Source organism: Bubalus bubalis, chromosome 15 (assembly GCF_019923935.1).
Source record: "Bubalus bubalis isolate 160015118507 breed Murrah chromosome 15, NDDB_SH_1, whole genome shotgun sequence".
Taxonomy (NCBI): domain Eukaryota; kingdom Metazoa; phylum Chordata; class Mammalia; order Artiodactyla; family Bovidae; genus Bubalus; species Bubalus bubalis.
The window spans coordinates 40,470,611-40,479,758 of NC_059171.1; the positions used below are offsets into that span (position 1 = coordinate 40,470,611).

The window sequence follows — 9,148 nt, forward strand, 5'->3', positions numbered from 1 at the left end:
GATGCAGAGCTGGTGTTGTAATAAGAGTATGAATAGAGACAAAGATTGAAAAGATGTGGAGCAAGACCAGAAGGTAGGACTGCAGAGGTAGCTTATAAAAGAGTAAAGAACAATTGGCATGTAATAGGCAAAAAATGGAAAAGAAATGGGAAATCCGAGATGCTGGTAGAACAGACAGTGTTTAATGAAAAAGCCTAATAATTGACTATGCCAGAGGAAGACAAGGGTTTAGGGGAAAAACCATAATGGAATAAGGTACCAAAAAGGTTATACATTTAGTATTAGAAGCAAGGGAGGGACTTGGCTGGTGGTCCAGTGGTTGATTCTAGGCTTCCACTACAGGGGGCGTGGGTTTGATCCCTGGCCAGGGAACTAAGATCCTGCATGCTGGGCAATGTGCCCAAAAATATTTTTTTAAAAAAGGAAGGGAGAAAAGATATTGAGTGCCTACTAAACACTAGCCATTATATTAACATTTTATTCATGCTTTGCTTATTTAATCTACATTAACATAGTGAGTTTTTGCTTCCACTATATAATGGAAAGATCTGGGATACAGAAGAGTTAATAATCATTCAAGATCATGGTAAGAAGGTGGGCTTCCCTGGTGGCTCAGTCAGTAAAGAATCTGTCTGCAGGGCAGGAAACCTAGGTTCTATCATTGGGTTGGGAAGATCCCTGGAGAAGGGAATGGCAACCCACTTCAGTATTCTTGCCTGGAGAATTCCATGGACAGAGGAGCCTGGTGGGCTACAGTCCACGGGGTCAAAAAGAGTTGGAGCCAGCTGAGCAACTAACAAACACTAGATGGTAGAAAAGCAAGCAGGGCAGGGATTCAGTGTGTAAGTGACAGAATTATTCTGATATGTGACGGTTTATCACTTCCACTTGATAGCAAGGCAGAAGGTAAGACCTTTGGGGAGTTGAGATGTGGGAAGCAGGTTATTTTAACAAGTAGAGAAAGGTCCTACCTGATAGTTCCTATATGTTGCACGAAGTAGTTGAGGTTCTTTGTTGAGCATGATGGAGTGATGAAATAAAATTGGTATTTTAAAGTGAGATAAGAAAAATTTAAACATAAAGCTTTTCTCTGCCCATGTAGGCCTCCTCCCTCGCCTCTAGCATGCATTATGCATCTACACTGAGCATTAACCAGACCTCCCCAAGGGCAGAAATACCTGCTAAACCATAAAGATTGATTTTTCTTCTTCAGACATCAGCCATGCAACTCCTTAGAAGATAACATTCCTTTCTCGACCCTGTAAGAGAACACGATAAGCCACCCCTCATCTGGTACATGCAAGTGTCTATGGTGAACTTTATATATGATTCCAACTTGTCATTTCCCTTTAAGATGGCTGGTGCAGAGCAGCCTGGATCAGATAACCTGGGGAGATACTGAGCTGCATCTAATGCGAGTTTTAACTTGAATACTTTCTTATGACCTTATTAATGTTACTACGTATATTACTGGCATTTGGCCTATCTTACAAGATTATTATTTCTTGCATTACCAAATGTGTTTCTAAGCCTCTACCAAAAAGAACTAAATGAACTGAGACCATTGACCACTTATACAGTTCAATGAAATCAATGATTATAACCCTGGAAGTCTAGATTTGGGAAGAAGCAACAAGAGGAAATCACTTCCTGGATTATAACAGACTAGTAAGACAGGTGGGACAGGGGCTTTTGGCTGCTATTTACTAAGCCTACTTCAGTAATACTACATGAAGTGTCCTACCAATGAAATCCTCACCCAAACTGGGAATGAGTATTTCTAGCACTGTGGGACAACTTGGTCACAGAATATCTCAAACCTTGGTTGACATTAAAGCCAAAACAGAAGGGATTGTAAAATAAAGAATGTTGCCCATCATTCAGTTCCACAAGGATCAAAGCATTACCCACTGCTGTTACTGACCTACAGTACAACCTGAAAGGGACTCAGGCTGAAGATCAGGAGAAGGCACTTTGTACTCAGAAAACTGGCAGAACTGGCCTTCAGATAGTTAGATATTTTCAGGAGAAAATTTCGTGAATCTGGTTTCTTGCACCTCCCTACACTTAGAAAAACACTAAAACCATTCACTAGGATACCATATCTGTTCCTTGCAAATAGCAATAGCCTTCTATCAATACGTGTGCTTGACTGCACGGACCCTCTTTATAAAATCACATTATATGCTGGCTTCCCACTTTGTGTGTGACAGTCATGTCTGACTTTTTGCAATCCCATGGACTGTAGTCCACCAGGCTCCTCTGTCCATGTAATTCTCCAGACAAGAATACTGGTTACCACTTCCTTCTCCAGGGGATCCTCCTGATCCAGGGATTGAACCTGCGTCTCCCATATTGGCAGGAAGATTGTTTACTATCTGAGTCACCAGGGAATCCCCCTTTACCTCTGCAGAACAGGCCTCAGAGTTTTCTGAAAAACTGTCTCCCAAGTTGGCTCAAATAAAATTTTCCATTTCTCTCTTAGATTTACTACTGATTAACCTTTTTATTGATTAATTGATTAATTTTATCATTGATGAGGGAAGGTGGAAAAGATAGAGAGGAAAGGGATTGAAAAGCTGTGGTAAGAGAGGTGTGAAGGACAGTAAAATAAATACATGTGCACCCCAAATTCCCATTTACATCAAGCCTTTTCTCCAAATTATGGCTCATCTTTCTTTTTTCCTTCAACATCAAACTTCTGGAAAGACCATGCTTTCTCATTCCATTTCTGCTTTCTCATTCCTTCTTTTTCCATTTCTCCTTCAAATTGCTACAACTGAATGTCTTCCTTAATATTTCACCAAACCTTCCTTCCTGGGTCACCACTGACATCTTTATCCAATAATATAATGGACTCATTTCAATTTTTACATTACATGATATTGTCCTCATATTTGAAACTGTTAGTGACTCTGTCCTTCAAGTTCCTCCTCCCCTTTTGTTTCCAAAGACTGTGCTCTTCTCTATCTTTCTTGCATCTTTAACTATTGATTCTTACTTCTCTTTAGTTACTTGCTTCTTAAATATTGCTAAGTGACAGTGTTCTGCTGAGACCTCTCTCTTCCCTTCCATCTCCTGGACCCAACCCTACCGTTCTCCCCTCCCTCCCCCTCTCCTCTATTCCATTTCTTCCCAAATAAGTTAATTCCATCAAATACCTAGACCTCAAAATACCTGCAACATTTATAATGGCTATAATATAATAAGTGCTCACTATGAGCTAGGCACTGTAATATTCAGGAACGAGATATACAGCCGTATATATCTGATCCTCAGCAAAACGTTTAGATAGAAGTTTTGATTTCCCATTTTTCATATGAAGAAACTGTGGCACACAGATCCTTGGTACTCAGTTAATAAGTGACAATAAAACTACCAACTTGAATCCATGTTTTCCTGAAGTGAAAATCTGTGCTTTTGTTTACCACTGACCCATAGATACACTCAACGTTCCTAAATGTTTGATTCAAGGTTAGAACGTTCTACTAAACTCTAGATCCACATATTCACTCATTCATTTGCTCACTTATTCTTTCTTTGATTCAAGATATATTTATTGAGCAATTATTATGTGTCTGGCAAGCATGTCACACACTGGATATGCAACAATGATAAAAAAAAAGATAGGACCTTTGTTCATGAAACTTACAGGGATGGTTGTAATTGTGGTATACTGAATAATGCCTCCTTCCAAAGGTGTCTGTGCACTCACCCCTGAAACCTAAAACAATGTTATATTACATGGCCAAGGAACTTTGCAGATGTAGTTTAAGCTACTGATCTTGACATGGAGATAGTACCCTAGACTATATGGGTAAGAACATTTAATCACATGAAACTTTAAAAGCCAGCACTAAGCTGGCTGCCCTGGGGCCCACAGTAGCTGCTTGAGAGGCGGTAGTGTGGCAGGGTGAGTGCAGACTTGGACCCAGTGGTCCTTGTCTCGGCAGCGTGCACCATCATAGGCTCTTTCAGTGGTGCCTTATCCACCGTTCCTGTCCATGACCTGGGCTCAACTGTCAGAGAGGTCCTGAAAAGGGTGCTGTGGCTCCCAAAGAGGTCTCAGAGGTCATATTTGGACACATTTTGGCAGTAGGCTGTGGGCAGAACCCTGTTGGACAGGCCAGCCGTGGGTGCGGGAATCCCCTACTTTGTTCCAGCGTGCAGCGGCCAAATGATCTGCAGGTCAGGTCTGAAAGCCGTGGGTCTCGCAGCCCAATCGATAAGGATAGGAGACTCCAGCATTGTTGCAGGAGGCATGGAAGAATATAAGCAAAGCTCCTCATTTGGTTCACTTGAGGATGGGAGTCAAGACTGGGGAAAAACCATTGACAGACAGTATACTCTGTGACGGGCTCACTGACGTATTCCGCAGCTATCATATGGGCATTACAGCTGAAAATGTGGCCAAACAGTGGCAAGTGAGTAGAGAAGACAGGCCAAGGTTGCAGTGCTGTCCCAGAACAGGACGGAGAATGCACAGAAGGCCGGCCATTTTGACAAAGAGATCGTTCCAGTTTTTGTATCTTCTAAAAAACGGTCTTGAGGTGAAGTTGCTCAGTCGTGTCCGACTCTTTGCGACCCCATGGACTGTAGCCTACCAGGCTCCATCCATGGGATTTTCCAGGCAGGAATACTGGAGTGGGTTGCCGTTTCCTTCTCCAGGGAATCTTCCCGACCCAGAGGATCGAACCCGGGTCTCCCGCATTGCAGGCAGAGGCTTTACCGAGCCACCAGGGAAAGAAGGTCTTACTGAAGTTAAAGCAGATGAGTTTCCTCACCATGGGGGCAACATGGAAGCCGTGTCTAAGCTAAAGCCTTGCTTCCTTATGGAGGGAACGGGAACAGTCACACCAGCTAATGCTTCAGGAATGAATGATGGTGCTGCAGCAGTGGTTCTTATGGAGAAGTCTGAAGCTGCCAACTGTGGGCTCACACCGTTAGCACAGATGGTTTCCTGGGCGCAAGCAGATGTGGAACCTTCCATTATGGGAATAGGAGCAATTCCAGCAACAAAGCAAACTGTTGCAAAAGCAGGGTGGTCACTGGAGGATGTTGATGTATTTGAAATCAATGAAGCCTTTGCAGCCCTGTCTGTTGCAATAGCTAAAGAACTTGGTTTAAACCCAGAGAAGGTCAACACTGAAGGAGGAGCCATAGCCCTGGGCCATCCTCTTGGAGCATCTGTCTGTAATATTCTTGTCATCCTGTTACACACACTGGAGCACAAGGGTGGACATCATGGTGTTGCTTCCCTATGTGAGGGTGGAAACCATCTCCCACTTCACAAGAAATGCAAGACTCGACAGCCTGTTGCACTTTAATGTGTAATATTCAAGGTACAAGCAAGCTGCATCTAACGTTGTTATAAATAAAACAGATCAGTCATCAAGGAAAAAATAAATAAATAAAAGCCAGAGACTCTTTCTTGGTTGAAGTTGGAGGGAGATGAGGAGCTGAAGAAAAGGAAGGAGAGATGAAGCATGAAAAGGACTTTGATCCACAGTTACTGGCTTTAAAGGCATAGGGAATATGAGTCAAGGAATGCAGTAGAATTCAGGTGCTGAGAATAAGCCAACAGTCATCAAAGAAATGGGGACTTCAGTCCTACAGCTGCATGGAACTCAACTCAGCCAACGTGAGACTGAGTGACCCGTGAAGCCTAAAACATTTGCCCTTCATAGAAAAAAAAGTCTGCTTCTAAGCAGATTCTGTCATATAGACTCTCTCGAGTTTTTATAAAGGAACACATACCTGTAGACACCTTGATTTTAGCCTTGTGACATTCTCTAAGCAGAGACCCAACCAAGCCCATCTGACTAATGACTTGTGGAAACAGATGAAAATATGTATTGCTTTCAAAGTCATTACATTTATGATACTTTATCATGTCATTGATAGAAATCAATATAGCAGTAAACACGAAAACTCACAAGTAAATTCATAATTATGTTGGTAACTACTTAGTTGAAAAGAACAGAAAAGTATGAAAGAGAATAATAGAGGATTCCCTTAAAGATATTCTGATGAGGAAGACTGGAGGAAGGCAGAAGGGTGAACTTTACGTTTTGTTTGTATTCATTGCTTCTTGTCTCTATGATGCCAGTGTTCATTTTGACAAATACTCACAGAAGCACTTATTAAGAACTGCAGGGATAATATAGACAAGGTTAGGAGATGCCTCATCTTACAGAACCCGTAGTCCAGAACACAATGTCCAAACAAACACAGTTTGTGGACCAAATCTGGCCTGCATGGATAGTGAGTGAAGAAGCATTTTTACATTTTTAAATGGTTGAGAATAAAATCAAAAGAATAATACTGCATATGATATTCAGATTTCAATGTCCATAAATAAAGTTTTACTGGAACACATCCAGGTTCCTTCATTTGTGTTTTGTCTATGGTTGTTTTTACAGTAAAATGGCAGAGTTGAGCATCTGTGAAAGAGACTAAATGGCCAGTGAAGCCTAAAACATTTGCCTTTCATAGAAAAATATGCTAACTCCTTAATGTGTTAGTTGCTCAGTCATGTCTGCCTCCTTGGGACCCCATGGATTGTATCCCTCCAGGCTCTTGTCTCTATGGAATTCTCGAGGCAAGAACACAGGAGTGGGATGCCATTCCCTTCTCCAGGGAATCTTTCCAAACCAGGGATTGAACATGAGTCTCCTGCTTTACTGGCCAATTCTTCACTGAGTCACCGGGGAAGCCCAGAATATAGGTAAGTCAAGCATTTAAGTGATCTCTGAGACGAAGTACAATTAGAAAAGTACCATTTAGCAAGGTCTTCAGCTGCCAGGATTTGATGCCTGATGATCTGAGATGGAGCTGATGTAATAATAACAGAAACAAAGTGCCCAGTAAGTGTAATGTGCTTGAATCACCCCCAAACCACCCCTCCCACCCAGTGTGTGGAAAAATTGTCTTCCACAAAACCAGTCCCTAGTGCCAAAAAGCTTGGGAGCCACTAATTTAGGTAGAGTGTATTTGCTCATGTATATCAGCAAAGAACACACAAGACAGTTAGCATTTTAGATTATCTTTAAAGAAAATGGGAGCCAAGACTAGCTACTCAGAAAGTAGGAAGAGGTTCACTGATAGGCCAGGTGCCAAAAGAACTTTTGCTGTGTTTGTTCTGCGTTGGTATTTTAAAAACTGAAGATGCTTATTAAAAAACTGGAGAAGATAATTTCTTTCTTACTTTGCTTGACTCCTTAAAGGCACAAGGACAAAAACTTTGATAATAATTATATGATTTCAATCTCTTGCATGAAATGAAATTCTGCTGCTGATGAATCTCATGTTGTCTAGAGCTGTTAAGTTCTACGCTTCCAGTGTCCCTGTTTTTATATATCGTCTTTCTGATTTATAAATATTTAAATCCATTTAAATTATTAAAATGAATTAACACCTCATTTTGCTAAACACATTTAGCTGTTCCCCACCCCCTCCCTTTATTGAAATGATTGTCACGACTTGACACAACCTCCCCCTCAACGTGTTTGCCCCAGCAAGACTTAGGAGAAGCCCAGCTCCTTGGCTTGCAAATGCCTTCTTTAGACTCTAAGCACTTTTTCCTTTGTGCTAGCTAATATCTTTACTAATGTTTTAGCTGTTCATTGATGTAATTGAATCTCAAATTGTTTTTATTGTGTTCTGTAATACTATGGGGATAGTCTAAATACTGTAATAGTAATTAATATTAATAATCAGTGCTGTTTCACAGGTCAGTTGCTGAATCAAGCTCAGTTATGGGTTCATAAATGTAAAATCATCAAAGATTGCACAGTGGGAGACTCTGGTTTCCTCTCTCTACCCCTGGTGAACTCATCCTTACATTGTTCCTTGCTAATTGTGAAACAGATGCTTTGCATTTTTTAGATCTCAGTTACATCTAAAGAAAGTGGCTTTCTTGATAAGACCCTCTAAAATTAGAGAGTTGTAGAATTATCTAGTAATATATGTCTTACTAATTCAACTTGTCATGGCAACATGCAATTAAAACTTTCCTTTGGGACTAAAATGAAAAATCCCAGTTGCTTCTGAAGAAGTTTAGCCAATACATAATGAGAAGAATAATTCAAGTAAATGGGACTGAGTTTCATAGAGAAAAGGAAAATAAAAGCAAACTTTTTAAAAGAAGTAAATTATTACTACATTTGGTAATTTTACAGTTTTCATCTCACTTATTAGGTCCTCGTATTATTTTTCCCAATTGAAGCAGTGCCATTATTTTTTATTTGCTAGAGAAAGGGGCATTAAATTTCTTTAATGAAACCACCACTCCAAATTATCTTTCTTTTGCAGAATAAGCGTTTGTTGTTGTTGTGCTTCAGTAGCTTAGTTGTTCTGACTCTGTGCGACCCTGTAGACTGCAGCGCACCAGGCTTTCCTGTCCTTCACCATCCCCCAGAACTTGCTCAAACTCATGTCCATTGAGTTGACGATGCCATCCAACCATCTCATCCTCTGTCATCCCCTTCTCCTGCCTTCTATAAGAATAAGCATAACTGATACCAAATATTACTTTTATTTAAAGGGAATATATGATATCACTGATTCTGCATTTCACTAATCTAGTGAAAGCATTTTGAACAAAGTTAAGTAAAGAACAGTATTATTTGTATATATTTATATCTATATCAATATCCATATTGATATTTTTATATCCTTTGTAATCTGATTATCTTATATATACTTTTAAAATCTTGTAATAAGACAAGTCATGTTTATATGCTATGGTATAAATTATTGAATTATAGCTCATGCAAACAATTTCTTTTCTCTGTTTACTGTTATAACTAAATTGTCTATAGAATATTTACTGTATTTCATTGATTCTAAGATGCCCATTTCTTTTTTTTCACATTTAATCTCTCTGAAGTAAGGATGACCTATCATAATTAAATTGCTAGCATTATTTATTTCTAGGTATTTCAATATATAATGTAACAACATACCTTTCACAATTAATAGTGACAGATCCAATGAAATGCTGAGTATTGAGACTGCTTCTCAGAGTATGCCATAGTTTGTCAGAGACTACCTGTTCTACAGTAATCATTTTTTTCTTTTTCAAAATTGTAGCTACACAAAAAGCCAAAAATCCTACGCTTAACTAGACTACCTTAAGTGTTACTGT

General features: G+C 39.9%; 1 pseudogene; it reads left to right on the top strand.

Annotated features, from left to right (window-relative positions):
• Nucleotides 1-53: 53 nt before the first annotated feature.
• Nucleotides 54-5,327, top strand: LOC102395063 (annotated as a pseudogene).
• Nucleotides 5,328-9,148: the final 3,821 nt, after the last annotated feature.